At 40.3% G+C, this 23762-nt stretch overlaps 1 long non-coding RNA gene across 7 annotated transcripts in view; it reads right to left on the bottom strand.

Annotated features, from left to right (window-relative positions):
* Positions 1 to 23762, bottom strand: part of LOC113416288 (uncharacterized) — a 73165-nt gene that overhangs the window by 32219 nt on the left and 17184 nt on the right. For 3 of the 7 annotated variants that reach the window (XR_015748091.1, XR_015748092.1, XR_015748094.1), the window contains one exon: positions 13477 to 13532. The exons of 3 other annotated variants lie outside the window; for them this stretch is intronic. This is a non-coding gene — a long non-coding RNA (uncharacterized LOC113416288). Of the gene's footprint in view, positions 1 to 13476; positions 13533 to 13774; positions 13823 to 23762 lie in introns of all 7 variants that reach the window. One more of the 7 variants, XR_015748097.1, reaches the window with a different exon arrangement.

Raw genomic sequence — 23762 nt, 5'->3', positions numbered from 1 at the left:
GCACACCGAAATACCCTAAGCATCCTAAGGATATACACCTCTCTGAAGATCTTACTGGATTTTGGTCTCCCATCCAGAAATAAATGTGAGCCTGACCATTCACTTTGTCTAACACAGTGGTCACCAACCAGTGGGCCGGGGACCACTGGTGGTCCGTGAGAACATTTTGGTGGTCTGAAGAGAAATGTCCCCCCCAAAGCACCCCCCAAAGCAATTAATCAAGGCTGCGATAGAATACAAGGCTTGCGTCGCTTGCATTGCGAACTACACAAGGTAGTGAGGGGAGGGGGGGAAGGGCAGAGGGGGGGAACTTGCCCCACTCGTCCCACGCACCTCGCCTGGCCACCGGACTGCTTCTTTCCACTTCTTTCTTCTTCTGCTTTTGGCTTCACGCAAGGAAAACAGCAAAGGTCTTTCTTTCTCTCCTCCAAACTCTGCCAGAAATGAGTCTTTGGGACCCTGCAATGCCTCCTGCTCCAAGAGGCTACGCCGGCACAACAAGTCACACAAAGACTTATTTTTGGTGGAGTTTGGGGGAGAGAAAGAAAGACTTCTGCTGCTTCTGCTGCTTTCCTTGCATGAAGCCAAAAGTCTCTCTCTCCCTCCCTGAGAACGGAGCTGGAGACGGTATCCTGCGATCCCAAATAAAGAACGATTGATTGGTAGGAAAACGGGGTGGGGAATTTTCCTGCAGACTTTTTTGGGGGATTTTTCAGAGTCTCTGGTCCGCGGGGTTTAAAATGATGAGTTTGGTGGTCCCTGAGATTCAAAAGGTTGGTGACCCCTGGTCTAACACATCAAAGTGGATGAACTGGGAAACCGCATCTCCACACATAAATAATTATTTGAAATTATTTTGGAATGTTCCGTCTTTTTTTTCAAAGTCAACAAGTACAAAGCCATTTTCATTCATTTATGACTTTTGTCTGTAAGGATACATTTGTATTACTGTTTTTTTAAGAATTCAGAAATGATGCATCTATGTTCATTCTGATAATTGGTACATTCCCCCCACCCAGAAGACAAAACTGAAGACTTCATGAATAAGTCACATTTCTTCCTCCCTTATGTGGAGCCCTAAGCCATGGTTATGACAGCAGCAGCGTCTGCCATTCTTACATGAGCTACAGTACACAGTCATGACAAAGTTACTCATGTCTGTGTATGGTAGACAAATACTGTACATTATGTCCCCCAAACAATTGCTTTCCTTCTGTCTGGACGGAGAACGAAGTCTAGGCTTTCATTATCCATTTGATTAGTATTTATTTTTCTTTGTTGTTTCCATGTGCTGTGACTTCTTCCTCTTCCTTGGGCCTTGAGAAGAATAAAAAGTTGCAGCTATGTGCATTATTTATTTATTCTTAGTATTTGAGGTGAATAATGGTCACTTAAATGCCATTACTCATCATGTCAGCCCTTGGTTGATGGAATTAATCACCCAGGAGTTAGAATAGATACTGTCCTAGTCACCCTGATCAAGTTTTGACATCCACAAGATGCAAGTGGATAAGCAGCTATCACTATTTCATTATATCGATCAACCCGATAATAAAGTTCAACTGGGAGTGAATCTCAGCCACTATTTTTTTTTGCACAAAATGATACCAGTTGGTGATATCATTATTAGTCTGGCAACAGTGTCTCTTCATATTTATTATCACATTTCTATGCTAGTTAAGTTCTCACAGCTGAGAGCAGTTTACAAAAGCAGTTTGTAAACAAAAGCAGTTTACAAAATAAACATCAAATACAAACAGAAATGACAAAAACAGTCCAGATCTCCATTGTCTCAAAAAGAACATGACAGTTTTTACTTACTTGAGAAATGCAAGCAAGGTAACAGCTTCTCTTATCTCAGATGGCAAGGTGTTCTACCAGAAGGCCACATGTTCATGTTGAGTGGGGACTAGGAGTAGATCTTCTCCAGAACAGCATAGTGTGGGCTAATTTTGATAAGGTGATATATGAACTTGTAAGTACAGGTACTCCTACAACCGATGGCCATAACTGAGACCAGAATTTCTGTTGCTCAGCAGGGCTGTTGTTAAATGAGTTGCATTCGTTTTGATGACCTTTTCTGCCGTAGTTTTTAAGCGAATCACTTCAGATGTTAAGTGAATCATGTGGTGGTTAAGCAAATCTGGCTTCCCCTATTGCTTTGTTTGGAAGATCGAAATGGCAATCATGTGATTCCCAGGACATTTCAGCGATCGTAAATTCATGCTGGTGGCGAAGTGTCTGGATTTTGATCATGTGACATGATAGTTGTAAGTGTGAGAATTGGTCGAAAGTGCCCTTTTTCAGTGCCATTGTAATTTTGAACAGTTGCTAAATTAATGGTTGTATATTAAGGACTACCTACATACAGACACCAGGCTACACAGGGCTTTATAATTTAAAACCAGTATCTTGAATTGGGTCCAGTATCCAAAACAATGACCTAAACAATGACCATACTACTGAATCTACCACCTCCTGACCTCACTCACAACAGTGGATTTTGGACTAACTGCAAGTTCTAAGTCATCTTTGAAAGCAGCCTCATGTAAAGCAAGTTACAGTAGTCTCATCACAAGCTGATGGGTAAAGTAAGCTAGTTTAACAGAGAATAATGAGGTGTTGCTGTTCTGTTACACCTACTGACTGGACCTTTTCTTCCTATCTCAGATATGCATAGCCTTTTGTGCTTGTTCAGGACTATATCTCTACAAATGGCTTTCTAGAGGTATTGAATATAGATAATAATTATCATTTTTGTAGTTTTTCTGATTTTATACATATCTGTCGGGGGATTTCTTTTATTTTGTTAGAGGGACAGGCCAAGAAAATGATTTGAGTCAAAGTAAGAAAAAAGTTATTTGTTCATTTATGAGTAATTCATTAAATGCAGGTAATTAATGATATTTCATGTCATTTTTCCTACCGTATTTCTTGCAACCAAGATTAAAATTTGGCAGTAACTTTGAGAAAGATTGCTGTAGATTTCACCACTCAGGAGTGGGAGGACATAAAACCTTAGGTTTTCCATTTGCTAGTCTGTATTCTGCTGATGATAAAGCTAACCCTAGATTGTGCAGCATGAGGAACTGGCATCTCTTCAGGACACAGCATTAATTAATAACATTAATTCCCTCCTCCTTCATTAGCTATTTGGTTCACTTCAGGGTTATGGCATATCCTGTATGTCACTGTATGACTTATGACTCATACAGCGTAGCCCTCCTCACCTTCCAGATATTTTAGATCAAGGGTCCCCAACCCGGGGACCATGGGGCAAGCGTGTTCCCATGTGTAGCTCCACTTGCATGAGCAGTGGGTGAACGTGCTCATGCATGAAGCTCCATTTGTGCATGCGACAGGCACACCCAGGTTGTGTGCAAAACTCAATTTGTGCAAGCGGCGGGCGTGTGTGTCTGCCACTGGTGTAAATGGAACTGCATGCATGAACGCACTCACCCAGTGCTTGTGCAGAACCACTGCCAGGCCACAAAGCCTGCATGCATCTACCACTGGCACAAATGGAGTTGCACACAGGAGTGTACTCGCCCACTGTTTGTACAGAACCATCCCCTCCTTCCCTTGTGACCGCCAGTCCACAAAGGAAGGAATGTTGCAGACCCCATCAGTTAAAGACCTCCAACTGGCAGGTCCAGAGGAACATACATTCATAGCAGAGGTGGTATTCAGCAGGTTCTGACCAGTTTTGGAGAACCAGTAGCAGAAATTTTGAGTAGTTCAGAGAACTGGCAAATACCACCTCTGACTGGACCCGCCCCCATGTATTCTCTGCCTCCCAAGTCCCAGCTTCCTTCTTCCTTCTTGGCTGGGTCTTCTTTTGTTGCCCTGCAACAAAAGAGAATGGATCTGGAAAGCGGGTTAGTGGAGTGAGGAGGGAATGGGGATTTTGCAGTAATCTTCCCCTGCCATGCCCACCAAGCCACGCCCACCAAGTCACACCACGCCGACCAAGCACACCAACAGAACTGGTAGTAAAAAAATTTGTATCCCACCACTGAGTCATAGGGCTGGTTAGTCTTCTGAAAACCTTTCCTTCCCCTCTTAACCAATTTTAATCTCTTGCCCCCTCTTAAATGTTTAAATAATTTGATTTTTTTAAAACTTTTATACACATTGTTTTATATTTTAACATTTTATTGTATAGAACCCAGAGTCCTACTTTGAGGGAGATTGGAAGGTCAGAAATGTGAATACATAAAATAATAACCAGAATATGTTGGTAGTGCAGGGATGAGTTATAGGATTTCTGCAGAATGCAGGGTGAGCAATTACCTATGGCTGCCATGTGCCCAATGGGGGCTATTCAACATGTCCCAAAGCCAGTATGTAGTGTGCTTTCCATATATTAATTGGAGTCTATGAAATGCATTGGAGCTTTTAATCAGAGCTATCGCTTGGTGTTTTTCTCTTCATTTTTGGTTTACTTTTACAACATAAGCAATTATGTCCCAGCTGTTTCTTTTATTTCATTTCATAGCAGGATTGTAGGAAGCCAGAGGAAATGAAGAGATAATGGCAGTCCTATTTTACCTATTCTCTCTGAAGCCTGTTCTCACCAGATCTAATTAAACCAATGTTCCTTGTTGGTATTGCCAAAGCAGAATAACTCAGCTTGTCTTCTGGAACACAAGGACGTCACAATATTTGCAGGTCCAATCGTGAAACCTACATCTTTTTTAAAATTTGTAATAAAACCACATCTCTGGAAACCAAGATTCCAGCGTGAATGACATCCAGAGAAAGAGAGACAGAGAGATGAAAAATACATGCTTTAAGGCAGGGGTGTCCAACCTTGGCAACTTTAAGACTTGTGGACTTCAACTCCCAGAATTCCTCAAAGCTGGTTGAGGAATTCTGGGAGTTGAAGTCCACAAGTCTTAAAGTTGCCAAGGTTGGACACCCCTGCTTTAAGGTTATAGATCTTCGTTAGGGATGAGGGAATAAAGAATATACATGTTTAGAATAAATCAAATAAAAGCAAGATTTTTCTCTTTTTTCTACATTGACTTTGGATGCTATTGCATTAGACAGAAGAGGGGAAAAAAATCTCATGTAATAACCAGAACTCCTTGCTGTTCAAAGCAAGCTGGCTTATGCAAATATCTGCTCAAAAGAGGTTGTGTTATGCAAATATCTGCTACGAAACATAAATCATTTATACCGGAGTGCAAATATCAACAATGATTTGAGAACACTGGATCTGAATCCTGGCATTTGTTGCTGTTGTGTTGGCAGTTACAATTTAATTGTAGAGAATACTCTGTGCAATGACCTTGGGAAGATACAGAACAACCCGTGATGAAGAATGACTACCAAAGAGAAACTGTTATTACTATACGCAAATCAATATGATAATGTTGCCTTGTGTTCCTAATGAAATTGTAACGCAACAACTGAGGGGAAAAAAAGAACTATACGTTCTGACAGCCACAATAATATTGAGAGATTAAGCGTGGACATTTTGGCAGGAGACAAACAAGGGTGGGGGGGAGGAGTGAATGAACAATGGACGCTAGGCAGCAGTGGGATGTAGACATGCACACATACATGCCACACATGCCACAAACACACACACACACACACACACACATTTGATTTGGAAAAATAAATGGCTTACTTTATAAACTTGCTCAGCCTGACACAGGGATTGTTAAGAATCTTTATTGTTTCTGCTTAAAATCTATTTAAGCTGCAAACAGCCAGTCAAACCAAATCTATTTGCTGTAGGTCACCACTGGCTGGGGCTGTCTAACCTGACTTTTTGTTTTCACAGAGATCTGTTTCTGTTTCAAGCACAAACAGATTGCACCACATTCACATCGTGGTTATTGACCCTCTCTTCTACCTGGCTTTGAGGAAGGAGACTGAGTTTGGAAACAGGCCTGCTTCTTTTATGCTTGGGTTGAGAGGGGTGAATTTCAGCCTGTAGTGGTTGCGGAGAACATTCTTTCATAGACATGAGAACCGGGCAAAACATAATCAACAACAACAGAATAAAAGAGGTGGAAGAGACTTGGAGGTCATCTAGTCCAACTGCCCACCAAATTTCAGACAGATGGCCTGGCTGAGAGGCAAGACAAGATAGCACCCCTGGCCATTTCAAATTCAATAATTCAAAATTGTGAAGAGCTTCAGGGTTCTTCAAAGAGCACATTTTCTACTCTGCTTGGAGGCAGTGGCGTAATTGTGGGAACGGGGCAGTTGTGGGAATGTGGCACATACCACATTCAGTTCAATTTCTTCTCCTGCCTTTCCCTGCATCTCTCTGCCTGGCCATTGCTGGTCACCTGAGAAAATTGCCTTGCTCTGCCTCATTAGCATGACTGGCACTGGGGTAAAAGGCTTCAGAACCACATTGTTCTGACCCAAGCCTTGTTCAAATCAAACAAACACAAAGTATGTATAGAAGCAAACCTTTTAATGTGACGCTGTGAATTCTGTGCATTCACAGCCAAGAGTCATTCCAAACTAATTGTCCCAGATAAGAGCAAGTTCTTTCAAGGCTGTGAAAGCTGCCAAAAACAAAAGACTAAATGCAGATAAATATCCCAAGCCAGGAGTTTCAAAAAACACACCGGAATAAGCAGGACTTCAACGAGGACTCTGAGCATAAAGAACTTCTTTGCTTCCTGCAAAGAAGCCAACCCTGAAGGCTGGCTTTTATCCCTTATAGGAGGGTCCATCACCTTCCAGCCTTACTCCCTAGTCTCCCGTGCTGCTTCAGCTGCTCTTTTCTTCAAGCAGTCCTGTGCACACGCGCACTGAGCACAGGCTCCCTGGGGTCCTCTTCGTCACTGCTGCCAGACTCCACAACCTCTGAAGGCAGCACCCCACTCTCTGATAGTCCTGGGCCCATCCCTGCATCACATGAAGGCCACTCATCCAAGTTCTTGCTCTCAGAGATCGCTGCCATCCACACCTGCTGCTGGCAAACAAAAACGCACATCCTTTGGGGTTCTTTTCTCACAAACAACCATTTCACAAACACATGGCACAACATAGGAGAACAAATCCATCAGGGCAAGATTCAGCTGTCCCTCTTCATTTAAAAGACAAAGACCGCTCTTTTGAAGATAGCAAAGTCCACATTTTGTACAGAGAGGAGTGCTGGTTTGAAAGAGGGGTCAAATAAGCCATCTATGTCAACATTGAACATCCCTCTCTCAACAGAGGGGGGGGGGATATGACATCATCTATCACCAGTCTACACAGTCCTTTCAACAGTTCCAAGAAGGCTCCACACCTTATGACTATTCTGAACTGATACAAAGGATTCCAAGTGTGTGTGGGGGTCTGTTTTGGGCCTGGAGCTTTGTCATTTGTACATCAATGACCTGCTGTTAAGATTGAGCAATTTAATGATGATTCAGTTTGCTGATGATATGGCATGATAAAATATTTTTTTAAAAAAAAATATTGCAAAGAGCTTCAAAGAGAAAGTGGATAAAAAATAGTGGGATTTATAAGGGCCAAATGCATTTCAGCAAAGGCACAACAGAGTGCATCTTAGCAAAATAAGAGGATGAGAAACAGGGCCCTGAAAAAGAAGGAGGCAGAGGAGGAGGAGGAGGAGGAGGAGGAAGAAGAAGAAGAAGAAGAAGAGGAGGAGGAAGAGGAAGAGGAAGAGGAAGAGGAAGAGGAAGAGGAAGAGGAAGAAGAAGAGAAGAAGAAGAAGAAGAAGAAGAAAAAGAAGAAGAAGAAGAAGAAGAAGAAGAAGAAGAAGATTATTATTATTTAATACTTGCTGCTCAAGAACAAGCACTACAAACAAATGCCATGAAAGCAAAGATACAAAAATCCACTGATAAGCCAAACTGCTGACTTTGCAATGACAAAGTTGAAACTGTTTCACACTTAATATGTGAGTGCAGCAAAATTGCACAAACTGACTACAAAGTTGATCAAGTTGCTAAATTAATCCAGTGGTCATTATGTAAAAAATATACCCCACCCGACTGAAAAGTCATGGGAACATAAAGTGGAAAAAGTTGTCGAAAATGAGCCGGTAAAGATCTTGTGGGACTTTCAAATTCAGACAGATCGCCATTTGGAACACAACATGCCAGATATTACGATTGTTGAGAGCTGAAGCATACAATTTATTGATATCATTGTACCAGGAGATGCCAGAGTCAAAGAAAAAGAACTGGGAAAAATTACAAAATATTGTGACCTGGACATCGAAACTGCACAATTATGGATGAAACATGCAACAGTGATCCCCAATGTCATCAGGGCACATGTAACCATGTCGAAGAATTTTACAAAATACATCAAGAAATTACAATTTCCTGCAATAACACCAGCGGAACTGCAAAAAACTATGCTACATTTTAAGAAGATACTTGGTCGATACCTAGGATGCTGGCAGCAACCCATATCAAGCAACAATGCCAGTCAATAATATTTATATAATAATAATAATAATAATAATAATAATAATAATAATAATAATAATAATAATAATAATAATAATAATAAATTGTAGATAACTCAATAGTTCTGTTCTATAAAAATTTGGATGGAATTAAGAAAGGGATTGAAAAAGGATGCTAGTGCAATCAAGCTTTTGTTTATATTATAATTGCATTTGGAACACTGGGGCATGTTTTTGCCAATATAAAAACCCCATTCCCCCTAAAAAAAAGTTGGCAAGGGAGTTATAGCAGTTCTGAAATTATGAAAGATTAGAGTCTTTGGAACTTTTTAGTGGTGGGTATACAAAATTTTGCACATTGAAAATACCCCACTACCACAATTTAATTAACATGGGGAAGAGAAGCTGCTTAGACAAGTGAGCTCTTCCTATTTGGCTTCCCCAACTAGCAAGCTGTTCTTGGTGTGAGCTGCAAGATAGCAAGCTCCCATCTTCAATTAGATGATATTTTCCACATTTGCCTTAACTAGGTGCCTAATAACAGCTAGACACTTAACAACATAGCTATCTTCACTAATAACAACCATCACTAACAGCTAATATTCACTAATAATAATACTCACTAATAATAATCCTCAATAACCTTTCTTTGCCTAAACTTAGCAACTCCAGGGTTGTGGGGATGTGAAATGATGAGAATGGTTGAAAGCAGTGGTGGGATTTATTTATTTTTACTACCGGTTCTGTGAGTGTGGCTTGGTGGGCGTGGCTTGGTGGGCGTGGCAGGGGAAGGATAGTGTAAAATCTCCAGTCAGAGGTAGTATTTGCTGGTTATCTGAACTACTCAAAATTTCCGCTACCGGTTCTCCAGAACTGGTCAGAACCTGCTGAATACCACCTCTGGTTGAAAGGCTATAAAACTTGCCCAAGGTAAAACCGGAAGGGTTTCTTCAGCGACAGACCGAAATCCGTGATTGTGCACGGTTTTGATCTGTCCTCACCGCTGGAGCACCCCGATCCTTTGGATTCGGGGCTGAAGCCACCCCGTAGAGGTGGTGAAGATGGGGGAGATTGCTAGCTGAGTGGAGGGGAGCCACATCTCTCCTTCTTGGCTGGTCTAAACTCCCTTCCCTGAAGGCGGTTGCAGCAGTGGTCAGAAATGGCCAACTCAAAGAAGAACCCGACTGTATAAGATTGTGCAGAAGGAAGACAAAGAGGAAAGCAGGACAGACCGGGCTAAACAACAGAGAACATCTAAGCAAGGTACCCTGAATCTAAAAGTACCTAGAGGGATACTTCTAAAAGAAGATCTTTAAGCAGCGAAGGAGAGAGAAAAGGAGGTTAAAAACCCTTTTTTTAACCTTTATATTGACAATTACAAATGGTATGGAAAGAAATTTATATTAATCTATTTTTATACTAATAGGCAACCTTAAGCTGAAATCTAAGTGTCAAAAGAAGAATAAAGATTTTGTCTTGGTCATTTTAAAGCCCTAAAAAGGAGAAGAGTGGAGGCCAAAGGGTGGGACTTGGAATAATGGAAAAATGGAGTGCCACCTGGAAAAATAAAGAGGATTAACAGTGAAACTTTGAAAAGACTCCTGAGGATACATTGTAACTGAAATCTTATTAAAAGATACAGTAACCCATGGAAAGGAAAAGTAAAGGAAAGAAACAAAAAGGAACAGTTTGGGATCATTTTATGATTTTTAAAAAAAGTTTTTGGCATTGGTTTTTTCTTTCTGTTTCTGTTTTTACTTAAAGTCAATCAGGTGGTTGTTCAAAAGTGTTTAAAATGCCATCACTCCTGGAGGAATTGCAGATGAGTCTTAAAAAACAGAAAGAAGATGCAGAAAGGGGAGGAAGATCTTTTGGCTTCGTATTTGAATTTTTTGAAATGAATGATGAGATTTACATGATATAAAATAGATATTAGAAATTTGAATGTTATAATTTTAGAATGCATAAATTCAATTTTAATGAGATTTCATATGATAATAACAATAAGATTTAAAGGTGTTGCACTTTGATTGGCAATCATAGGGGGAATTTTGCTTTTTAAGAATGTTGGAAGAGAACATATGAAATTGTAAACAAGACAGACGAAAGTATAAGTATAATGAATAAAAAGATATAGAAATTTAGGTAAAAGAAATACAATTGAATAAGAAGAAAATGAGATAACCATAAAAGAAAATTAAGAGAAGTAAAGGGAGAAATAGTGAGAAGTTGGAAAAAGAGCAATAAGATATGAAGTTGAATACATAAGATAAATATGCATATGAAATTGTGTCTGTATGGAAATGTGATAACCCAGAACCATGCTGAACTCAAATAAGATGTTTTATTTGTTTTGTTAAAACTCAATAAAACTTTATTTTAAAAAAAAACTTGCCCAAGGTATGTGCCAAGTATGGCTCTTAGTTTTCTGTTCTATATGCTCACCACAGCTGAATGGGAGGGGACTCTCTAATGTTGTATGCATCTGGACTTAATGAATACATTTTTGCTAATTTTAGTCATCTGGTATCTTCCATTATATAGTCATTATTTGATATACACCTGTGGTCACTTTAGCTACCAATAGCCTAACCATATGCAGGTTCTCAGTTGTACTTTTTTTGGCTCCTGTGGGACACTTTCCTAAATAGGTCTGATTTAGGTAAGCTCTGCTTGCATTTTTAATAGGTAAGCATAATGCAATATATCATGAAGGGTGCCCTATGGTAGGAAAGAAATGTTTTAAAAACTTTAAAGCTTTGAAAGTAATGAAGCTGCACCTATAAAGGACCATGAATCATACAGACATGATATAGCTTTATTGATCTTTTAGATCCATTGTTCTTCTTTTCAAACCAAAGAAATGTTGGAAATAAATTATACAAAAGGGATCAGCACTCTGACTTTTTTTCCCTCAGGTAAGTTAAGATAACATTCCCAAAACAGAACAGAGCTGGGTCAAATTTGGTATGAAAACTACCAAAGGAAGATTAAAAATGGGCGAGATCAAGTCAAGAGCTGGGGAGGGGGGAAAAAAATCCAGAAAACTCTCTGAGTGCATCCCTCTGAAAGAAGAAATGAAACAGCAGCTCAAAAGGCTATTGACTGCTCTGTCCTAAGTCCCATTGTCTCCTGCACACACAAAAGAGTACATGCAGCCAGACCCCAAGCTTCCCAGTGCACACATGCACACATGTATGTATAACACAATATACTTCCTCGCTGTTACTCTATTACACAGAACAAAGGATGGATGCCTCCAACAAGTCCTCTTGGCAAAAGGTTTGAAAGGAATTCCAGCTGTTTTCCCTGCCTGGTTTAAAAATACCTTGAATTTCATTTATGAAGTTCCTTTACTGTACCACTCGTTTCCTTTTTAGTAGGCTATGATTACTATAATTGTATCTAATTACTATCCATGTTTCTATACTTAGTGCAGGTGTTAAAGATACCCAGGAGATTGAAACCATCTTATTGTTTCTATTGGGCATTTGAAAGAGACAGAGAATCCTAATGTCTGAAAGACAGCTGCTAAAGAAAGTGGCATGATTCCATGTACAGTAATCTTTCAGGTAATGAAATAGCTACATTTTTCCTTCCACAGAATTATGGCCTGGAAATTTTGATCTGGCTCAAGAGTAGTACAGTATATATCAAGATTCATTGTCTCTGAACATGTCTGAGGAGAGAGGGAGGGAAGGTGACTGGTAAGCATTGATTTGGAATCTCAACAATTCTTGAAAAGTCTATGACAGTTCGCAATGGCCATCTCGCTATGGCCAACTCATGGTAGCCAACTTGCGGCAGCCAACTTGCTGTGGCCAACTCACCATTGGAAAACTCACATGGAATAAGAGTTATACTAGTGGAATAGAATCATTAAAGAAAGGATGCCAAAGAAGGGACAAAACGAAGTGTGAATGACAAAAATTAAAATCTTTTTAAAATTATTTTAAATGATTAAATTGAATTGTTGAATTGTCCTGCAGTATGTTGTCCCATGGCAAATTGTCCCATGGTGAGTTGACAGTGGCAAGTTGACCCTGATGAGTTGTTCCATTCCATTCTTCAAAAAGGAACATGTATGTTAATAGCAAGTAACAGATTCATCTGAATTGTATGGAATGGAATGACAAGGAAGTGGGTGAGCTCTTGGTTTTGGAAGGAACAATCTGCCATTTACTTACAAATGGGCCAGAAGGTAACGGATGCAAGTTCCATCAGTCTGAATAATAATGCCTATTGGCCATGTACTTTAAAAGGTGTAGATCAATGCATCTGGAGAATATCTGACTTAGGAAAGTTAGCTTAAAACCTCCCATAACTTTGCAAAAGAGTTGAGCAGGTATCATACAGGCATGAAAAGGAGATTAAAAATATCAATAATCGTTCCTTACGGTGAGCGTAGCCTTAGCAAAAAATGAGAAGTTGGAATCAAAATAGCTGAAAGCAACCAATACTTTGTCCAACATTGCTTCAAAATTATATAACCAGCTTTCAGCTGAAGGGAAAAATTTTTCACTTCTCTTCATCCATCTCTTTTTAAACCAATTATTTAATTCACATTATACAGTTTCTGGTTCTTTTACTTTCTCTGTATTTGTTCATTCTACCATTTCTCTTAAAGTAGATTGAGAATTTGGGAGTAGGACCTGAGTGCATGGCATATTTTATTCAGAGGTGGTATTTAGCAGGTTCTGACCAGTGGTGCGATTCAAAAAATTTTAACTACTGGTTCTGTGGGCGTGGCTTGGTGGGCGTTGCAGGGAAAGGATACTGTAAAATCTCCAGTCAGAGGTGTTGTTTGCCGGTTTTCCAAACTATTCAAAATTTCTGCTACCAGTTCTCCAGAACTGGTCAGAACCTGCTGAATACCACCTCTGGTTCTGATCAGCTCTGGAGAACCGGAAGCAGAAATTTTGAGTCGTTCGCAGAACCAGCAAATACCACCTCTGACTGGAGATTTTACAATATCGTTCCCCTGCCCCACCCACCAAGCCCGCCCACAGAACCGGTAGTAAAAAAAAAATTGAATCCTATCACTGCTTTTATTGGAACTTGTAGTCTGGCTGCCTCACCTGCATTGCATGGATCACATGTGCACCTGTCAGCCTGTTTTCTGATGTCTCTGTACCTGTTACGAAGCAAAAACATGAAACTTCAGAAGACTTTTGTGGGAGAGGCCTGCTGGAATTCACAAAGACTGGCCTAAAGTTCCTTGCTCCTATATTAATCAATGGCGATAGTAGGACAGCAAAACTATTGTCTCAATTTCTTCCCAGACGAACTGAATCACAGATTCTGATACATTCTATTAATTCATCAACTTTATTCTGCTTCTTCCTTTGGAAGGAGTTCCTTTGTTGAAAAACTTACTGCATTCAGACCCGCTCCTTGGAACTGGAACCAGGACTTCCTACATACCTACAGGAAGAAACATGTAGGTGGTTTATTTTGTTTATGTTCTCCTGTGATGTAAAGGAAACTGTATCACAAGTAACACTGCATCAGAATGTATTCAGCCATAATTTATGTGAGGTGTTCAGTGGAGAACTTTATGATAAGTGTTTATGTAGTATGATTAGTTGCTACAGTTTGTTTTACATTTCTAAAAGAAAAGAACAATGGCTTGGCAGCTTAGACATACTCTGTTACTTGAAAAAAAATATGAAATTGTCTTCAAAGTGTTGCTAACTGACAGTTAACTGACAGTTGCAAAGAATATTTGGCAAAGTTAAAGCAGTAACGGAGCTGTGCTTCTTTACACCACTTGTCAACATTGTGTGTTCTGAATAGGAGAGTTATTGCTTTTCAAATAATTCCATGTTGCTCTTATAGTTCAAACTTCAGGAAAACACCTACATACAATTCACCACCACATGAGATTAGTAGTTGCAACAATCAGTTTAAAGCAGAGATGGTATTCTGCCAGTTCGGCCCTGTTCTGCTGAGCTGCAATGAGAGACCAAACTGGTTTTCTCCACCACTCTGCTGTTGGGCCCGCCCGCCCACCCGCCCAGGATTCAGATACTCACCTTTATCCTCTGAATTTGAAGCGCAGCTGCTTTGCGCGCCACAGAATAGTGCTGCGCAGCAGCTGATGAAGCGACTGCGATCGTGCAGGTTTGCAGGAGGCGAGTTAGAACGCCTCTGCGTCTGTGCAAAGTGCGTGTTTGGTGCGCGCACGCAAAGTGTGTGCATGTGCGGAAAACGTGCCCGCCAAGCCACGCCCACAGAACCGGTGGTAAAAATATTTGAATCCCACCACTGGTTCAAAGTCCCATAAAATATATGCAGGTAGTCCTTGACTTAAGACTCTTCGTTCAGTGATTGTTTGAAGTTATGGTGGTACTGAAAGAACAGAGTTATGATCCATTCCTGATATTGCACATTGCAGCGTCTCCATAGACAACAAGGTGTTATGTCTCACCTGTACCAACAAGGTGAGAAGTCCAAATTTCCAACTAAACACAAACAAGCAAGCAAGTCCGGTAATTACAGGGTTAAATTCCTTGAGCTGATAAAGTTCTTGGCAGTCTCACACAAGCTGTCTGCCAAGTCCGACAATAAAGCAGGAAAAATAAATCACAAGCTGTCTTTGCACACAGGATATTCCGAAGCTTCTCTCACTAAGTAACACGTTGTCCCGAACAAGTTCCCAGAGCGAACACACCCACTTTTATTCCCTGTGGGGCGTGTCAGTCCCTCATCTCAGTCTCTGATTCGTCCTTTCTTTCTACGTTGCAGCTCACACTTTTGCCTGCGCCGTTGCCTCTCATCAAGCCAGCATTCCTCAGCTTGATCCTCAGTCAGAGGCTCTGATACGCTCTCCTGGTTATCTGCCGACACCTGAGGCACAATCAGGGAGGAAGGTCTTGCCGAAGAGGAAAGTCCTGGGGAGGAAGGCAACTCCAAATCCTCTAACAAAGCAGGCTCAAACCTCAGAGCCAAATCCTCCTCTTCCTCATTGTCCAAATCTTCGTCCTCTAACAAAGCAGGCTCAAACCTCAAAGCCAAATCCTCCTCTTCCTCATTGTCCAAGTCTTTGTCCTCTAACAAAGCAGGCTCAAACCTCCGAGCCACAACAACAAGGTATGTCTGATCTAGCTGCTAGGTTAAGCTGAGATTGTGCTTCATGCTATCGGGGGGGGGGGGCAGGGACAAAAAATAGCCCCAGAACCACAGTGTGGCAAAAAGGCCCTTTTGTGCCATGCTCTTGAGGTAGGCTAGAGCTGGCCTTTGTTATGTGAGGATGGAGGGAAAGCAGCCCCAGAACCACAGTACACCAAAAAGCATCTTGCCAAGAAAGCTGCAGGGTTTCAGTTTAAGTACATGCCAGGAGTCAATATGAAATTCAGAATTTACTTTCTGCAAATATAACATGGGCAAGGAAGTAGAATGTTACGATGCTAGTTTGGCAAACTGCCTAGGTCTCCTGGATTACTCCAGCAAGCAAGCATACCTCACATATAAACATCAAATTGGCATAAGCTGAAGTCTGAAACTGCTCTGATACGTACTTTTGAGCATGTGTTTGGATTCATATGAATTCAGAATTCTGTCTGTGGTGACTGCTACAGCAATATTTCTTCCCCAAATCCCCAAAACTTTAACCTTAGACTGTCTACTATTGACCTCACCCCTTTCCTAAGAGGTCTGCAGGGGGCGTGCATAAGTGCACCAACGTGCCTACTGTCCCTGTCCTATTGTTTCTTTTTATTCGTATCCATTTTATGTATTCATAACCATGCTTATACTTGTTATCTAATACTTGCTTGACAAATAAGTAAATAAAATAAATAAAAATAAATATTATGGGATTCAGAAAGTTAAGTAAGTGGTGGTAGGAATACAGCATACTGGTGAGAATAGAATGACATTATTCCATGGGTAAGCTCAGCAGGGCATATGAGATTATGTACAATATAATTAAAATTAAGCAATGTGTCCTGGATAGATCAAGAAAGTTGAATCATAAATACCCTGTTTCTCCAACAATACGGCCTCCCCCAATAGGAAGTCCCAGAATGTTTTATAGGCATGAAATGAAATTAAGCCCCTCCCCCCAAATTAAGGCCTATATTAAAACATGCGAAATGGGGGGAATGGTGGGGGGGCTTGCCGTTAGGAAGTACTTTTGTTGCACACCTGGATATGGTGCTGCCTGCGTTGACCCCGATATGAAGTGCCCCACCAACACCAAGGTCAACATCCAAGCCGTCGCCGCCCGCCCAAAGATGCAAGGGGGGGGGAATTAAGTCACCCCCGAAAAGACGGCCTAGCCATTTTTGGGGGGCTCAAAAAAAAAAAAAAGACCCGGCCTTATTATATGAGAAACACGGTACCTAGTGAAGAATATCTTAACTGAATCCACCTAACCTTAATATCATTTTGCATTAAATGAGACGTATATTTCAGCTTAAGATTTCATAACTTGTAATGAGCCCTTGATCTGTACATAGGTGAAAATTTATTTATTTTATTTTATTTTTATTTATTTATTTGATTTGTCAATTGTTTACAAGATAATAAGTACAAGTGTATACATAGTTGTGAATATATGAAATGGGTACATATAAGAAAAATAAAAGAATAAGAGAAACAATAGGACAGGGACGGTAGGCACGTTGGTGCGCTTATGCACGCCCCCTACAGACCTCTTAGGAAAGGGGTGAGGTCAATAGTAGACAGTCTAAGGTTAAAGTTTTTGGGGTTTGGGGAAGAGACTAAAGAGTCGGGTAGAGTATTCCAGACATTGACCACTCTATTGCTGAAGTCGTATTTCCTGCAATCAAGTTTGGTGCGGTTTACTTTGAGTTTGTATCTGTTGTGTGCTCTTGTGTTGTTATGGTTAAAGCTGAAGTATTCATTGACAGGTAGGACATTGCAATGTATGATTTTATATACCATGCTTAAGTCGGACCGAAGACGGCGTAATTCGAGGTTTTCTAGTTTTAGAATTTCGAGTCTGGTGGCGTAAGGTATTCTATAACGGGTAGAAGAGTGGAGAACTCTTCTTGTGAAATACTTCTGGACTTTCTCAATTGTGTTAATATCACATACGTGATAAGGATTCCAGACTGATGAACTGTATTCGAGTATTGGTCTAGCAAATGTTTTGTATGCTCTGGTTAGTAGTGAGATATTACCAGAGAAAAAGCAACGTAGGATTAGGTTAACAACTCTTAATGCCTTTTTGGCTATGTAGTTGCAGTGAGCTCTAGCACTTAGATCATTAGAGGTGAGTATTCCCAGGTCCTTTACAGAGCTTGGGTCATCAACAAGATCTTGACTATTCAGTTTGTATTTTATTTTCTGATTTTTTTACCAATATGTAAGACAGAGCATTTATTTGTTGAGATTTGGAGTTGCCATATGTTAGACCATTCAGATACATAGTCTAGATCTTTTTGAAGGGTAGTAGTATTGTCTGTGGTATTGAACAGCTTTACATCATCAGCGAAGAGAACGCAATTGCTCTTGATATGATCACAAAGGTCGTTTATGTAGATTATGAAGAGAGTTGGTCCTAGAACACTGCCTTGGGGAACACCACTATTGACAGGTACTGGATTTGATAGGGCGTTCCCAATTTTGACCATTTGTTGTCTGTTTGACAGGAATGCTTCTATCCAGTTATTCAGTTGTCCAGAGATACCATAAGATTTTATTTTTAGGAGTAGTTTGTCGTGTACCACTGAATCAAAGGCTTTGCAGAAGTCTATGTAGATTGCGTCTATTGCTTTGCCCTGGTCGAGTTGAGTAGTCCATATGTTTTTGCAGTGTAAGAGTTGCAGATTACAGGATAGTTTTTTCTGAAACCAAATTGTTTATTGGAGAGTAGGTTGTTTGTCTCTAAATGGAGGATGATGGATTGGTTAATAATTGATTCCATGACTTTACAGGTGACGCAGCATAAGGAGATTGGTCTGTAATTTTCAACTAGGCTTGGGTCTCCCTTTTTGAAGATGGGAATGACTGTGGCTTGTAACCATAGGTTGGGCAAGGAGCTGGTTCTGAAAGATCTTTCAAAGATTATGCTTAGAGGTTTGGCTATGGCAGCGGATAGTTTTCTTAAGAAGTAGGCACATATTCCATCCGGTCCAATAGATAGAGATGGTTTTAGGTTGCGTAGTGCTTTTTCAACGTTGTCTACTGTAAAATCGATATGTATTAGATCATTATTGTTGTCTGTGGTACGGCTAGGAAACATTGGGCATGATCCATTACTGTTTACAAACACTGAGCCGAAGAATGTGTTAAAGATGTTGGCTTTAATGGTGTCGTCGCTGCAGTCTTTACCATCAGGTCCTATCAAGGAGGGATGGACCTTGAGTCTTTTAGTTTGTTGTTTACAAAATTGTAAAAAGCACGGGTGGAATTGGTGCTTAGAAGGTTTTCCTCTTGTTTAATGTGGTAATTGGTGCATTCGGTCTTTATCTGGTGGCATAAATTTTTATATCGGTTTTTGAAATTAGCAACGTGACCAGATTTGTTTTTCCGCCAGAGTGATCTCTTTTTGGATTGAAGTTTCCTTATTGATATGGGTAATCTGCTTTTTTGTTTTTTTATTGGAGTTGTTGTTGGAACATATAGTTTGATGACTCTTTTGACTTCAAGTAAAAATATGTTGTAATGATCTTCAACAGTATTGCATCCAGTGAATAGAGATTGCCAATCGAGGGATGAGAGATCGTTATCTATAAGATCATAATTGCCTTTTTTTGAAGTTACAACTAGGGATGACATTGTTGTGGTGATTTTTGCGTGGACGTATGTTGAGGCAAAAGTCAATCATATTGTGATCACTACTGGAAAAGGGTTCTTTGGTTTGTATTCGGTAAATTAAATTCAAACTATTGCAGAAGATGAGATCGAGGCAGTTGTTCAGTCTAGTGTTGTTGGTTACTAGTTGTTCAAGACCTAGATTTGTAATAGCATTGAAGAAGGTTGTGTGTATGATTTCAGTTGTACAATTATTTAGGGTCCAGTCAATATGAGGTAGATTGAAATCTCCAAGAAAGATAAAAGGGTATGGGCAGGATGTAGCCCATGTTAGTAGTGTATTTAGCTTGTTTATATGTTCGATGTCATAATCAGGTGCTCTGTAACATAGTAAGAATCGAATTGTGATATTTAAGGATAGTTCACAGATGATGGTTTCAGGAAGGGCAAGCTCCTGGGTAACTTGGATATTTTTAGATGTAAGGATTTTTATAGAATATAGCAACACCACCTCCTCGACGATTTTCACGATCTGATCGGTAAACATGATAGTCTCTTACTGTGGTAATGGAGTCGGGAGAGATGCATTGAGCCATGTTTCACAGACAAATATAATGTCGAAGTTAGCCATATTTAAGAGGATGAGAAATTCAGGTATTTTATTCACGAGGCTTCTTGCATTGAGTAGTTTGCATTTAAGTCCGGCAGCAGTTGGGATTGAGGTAGTTGGGGGCGTGCGTGCCTAGTCTTGGGTGATGGTGGGTGGTGGGTAGTTTTGGGTGATGGTGGGTGGTGGTAGGTGGTTGAGGTAGGGTAGTGGTTGAGGGTAAAAGTTGGGTATTGGGTTGCGTGTCTTACTTTTGATGCAGTCAGCATGGTAGTCAATGTACAGGTCCTTCTCTCCATTGTCTAGACGGGTTTTGAGTTCGATGCGGAGTGCACGGGAGCGGGCACGTTGCTGTATGGTTAAGTCAGGGCGGCAACGGAGGTTTTTGTGGTTGGTGTTGGTTTTGGCGAGTGAGTTTATAGTGTAAATGAGTTTACGTTTGCTTGATTCATTTTTGCAAATGATCCTGCACAAGCGTGGGGCCACAGAGCCGTCTCTATTTTTAAGCTCTCGGTCAATGCGGGAAATGTCAAGTATTTCATCGCCGGAGATGGTTGATGCTTGGTAATCTCTGATGATGTTTCGGACAGTTGTGATGTCATCATTGACAATGCTGTCTTCTAGTCCAAATAAGATGGCGTTTGGACGTTTCCGTTCACGCTCAACAGCTTCTCTGATGAGGATTGGGATATCAATATTTGTCTGGGTTGCGTTTATTTGTGGATTGGGTTTTGGATTGGATTGTGATTGTTGGGTGGAGATGTGGTTTGTGGCTATTTGATGTTCAGGTTTTTGTGTTGTGTCTTTTTTTTCAAGGTTGGTTATTCTTTCTTTTACGGCGTCCAGGGATGCTAATATGGTGTTGAGGGATGTTTTAATGGTTTCGATGGTTGAGGATGTTTCAATGGTTTCAATGTTTGGGGATGTTTTGGTGGTTTCGGCGGTATCATCTCTTTTAGACAGATCTAGTTTGGATATGCATAATTTGCATAAATATGGAAACTCATTGGATGATTCTAGGTATCGAATCATTTGCTCAGGTAATCCCAAGCAGTCATGGTGGGTGTATTTTTTACACAGAGAACATTTGATAGAGTATTTATTATCTATTAGATTTTTGCAGCATTTAAGGCATGTGCAGGAGTCTTGAGGTTCATTGGTGCAGGAGTCTTGTAGTTCATTGGTGGGGATTGTCTTCTCATTGAGTTGTGGTTTGAGGTAGGATTTTCTTTTTGGCATGGTAATATTGGTAAAATAGTACGTTGATTGAATTAATTAAATGAACAATTTAGGGTAATCTATATAGTCAATATTACATCAAACAATATCAAACAATCTATTGTAGTAATCTCTCAAATCAGATAGTATTTCTAAGCAACAATCAGCCTGGTCAATTAATTACTCTAATCACTAGTCAATTATTTACATTAATCATTACTCACACTGTTCATTTAATCCACTAAATCAAAGATTTTGCTATTCAATTAAATTGCATGGATTTTGGTCTTTTAAACTAGTCTGTAATCATACTATTTGTACTAAACACTCTAATCACACTAATCAGTTAAAAAACAATAAATCAATTAAACCATTAATAAAATATTTTATAGAAATTGATAATCTAATCGTAGGTATATGTGATGAGGTAGAAAAGTTGTAAGTTTTGAGGTGATGAGGTAGTATTAGGAGTTTTCTTTGTCTGAGGGGCTCGTCCTAGTTAAAATGGCGTACCCCCTCCACTCTTATTTAAGGGCTTTTAGATCGTGAGGAAGGGATTACTGTCCTCGGAGCTCTTCAATTTCTTCAAGGGATGGAGAACGTGGCTACCGAATCGCCCTTTCTCTAGATTCACACGGGGACTTAGAACCAGAAGGAAACCTCTCCGGAGCGACCCACAACAGGAGACCGAATTGGGAGAGAAAGTTGGAGCGCTCTCACCCAGCGATCTTCCCGGCCGGCGCTTCTTGGGTTTTCTTCCTTCTCTCACCAGTCCCCGGGAGCTCACGGCGAGTTGCAGCAGCGGACACAAGAGTCGGAGACGGCAGCTTTAGTGAGGACCGGAGCGAAGCGGCAGCAGCGGCAGCGGCGTCAGCAGCAGCGGCAGCGGCGTCTCCTCCGTCTTTTTCCTTCCCTCGCTGCCCGTCGTCTCCCTCAAGTTTTTCAGCAGATCGCTCGATCTCCTTACCCGACAAAGGAAAGCGGCGGTCACAAGAGTCGAAGACGGCAGCTTAAGCGGGGACTGGAGCGAAGCGGCGGCGGCAGCAGCGGTATCGGGGTCTCCTCCGTCTTTTTCCTGCCCGTCGTTTTCCAGTAGATCTCTCGATCTCCTTACCCGACAAAGGAAGGTTGCTCAGAACGGGATTCCTGGACCCTGGCAGGATCTTCTTATTCCAGATCGGCTGGCTGCCTTTGTCCGAGTCCTTACGCTGCTACTTGTGGATCTCGAGGACCTAATGCTGGGAAAGGTGGAAGGAAGAAAAGAGGATGAGCAGAAAAGAAGAAAAGAAGAGGATAAGCAGCAGCAGTGGTGATGGATACACCATTGTCAGACTTGAAAAGCCAAATTAGGTTATCATGGTTAAAAAAATCTATGTATCTGCTAGGAAGGGAAAATGACTTGATGGCAAATAATCAACCAATGACCTCTTGATAGCTTATAGAGTCAAGAAGAATTTTGTCCCAGGTGAAAAAGTGCATACATTTTTCAAAGGATCCTGAAAGAGAAATGGATTTATTCATAGGACTGAGAAGAAAAATTCCAAAAATAAGTAGATTTTTTTTTTAAAAATCCATGCCCCCTGTTAAAGGGGAAACCCATCTAAATGCATTTGCAGCTGGTTACTTCACCAATCACCTTCCATGTGTTTATGAAAAAAAATATTTTAACCCTAACTTTGCTTGGCTATTGCAGCCACCACCGATAGCCTTAATTTGTGACAAAAATAAAAATGGAGTATCTGACAATCTCAGGTCAAGTTCTAGCATAAAAATAAACAGGAAACACAACCATTCATTATGAAGCCAAATTCCGAAAGTATCTGAGTAAATCAGAACCCTGCTCTAGAACAATCTCAAATTTAAATGTCCTATTTTTATTGTACTTTATCACCTTTTCCACCTTTTCATCCCTTCTTTTAATAAAAATACCTTGCATCATGCATTTTAACATACCAAGCATTTCTAATACCTCCAACTTTTTTATCAGAATGAACAACAGGAAGAGATGCCACATCAGCAGGTATTATATTTAGTAACCTCATAAGGTATAGTGGCTTGTATTGCAAGTTTCCATTAATTAACAGTCTTCCCTTCATCTGACTTGGTAACTTTAAAAGATGTTTGACTATTGGACAATTTTTTTCACGAAGCCTCCGGTTTCTTTGAAGTGCTAGCCAGATATATCAGCTTTTAATATTGTGGAAGAAAATTGACAGAAGTATTCTGCTCACCTCTCCTCAATATGTATTAAGTGAATATTACTCCTGCTTATTAATATTGGCTGACCTGTCTGGGATGAATATTCAGAATGGAACACAAGTCTTTGTGGACCTAAATAGAGTAGAACTTGAAACCTTCTTCCTTATAGAAACCAAAAGACTTATCTTATCTGAGGAACCCCATATCATTTGATTGTAGTGATATAAAAGTAATCAGAATACAGAGGAGATTTTAAAAGATTTTGGAAAAAGTAAATAAACTGAGCATTAAAATGGAAGATCAAATAAGTAAATGGATTATGAATATGTATGTATGTACATATGTATGTATGTCATGGGCTTGGTAGATTATGTTTGCAATTCTACTATCTGCAAAGATCCAATACATGAGGCTATTACTGCACTGTTCAAAACACAATACTGATATCAGCCATAAATGCTTCCTGTCTAGGTGTACATACTGTAGATAAAGGCTTAATAGAATTGCAAACTGGCACTTGCTCCTAAGGAATGCACAGATGGATTTAACTTCCAAAGTAGTTTTTGTAGCCTCATAAGCATTTTCATTTTACCTAGACTGTAATCTGGCTCTGGC

The sequence above is a fragment of the Notechis scutatus genome, chromosome 2 (genome assembly GCF_049901735.1).
Source record: "Notechis scutatus isolate UNSWTSFEM ecotype Mainland chromosome 2, rNotScu1.2, whole genome shotgun sequence".
In the NCBI taxonomy this organism is placed as follows: domain Eukaryota; kingdom Metazoa; phylum Chordata; class Lepidosauria; order Squamata; family Elapidae; genus Notechis; species Notechis scutatus.
Note: the sequence above shows the minus strand (reverse complement) of the source record. Positions and strands in the feature narration are given on the sequence as shown.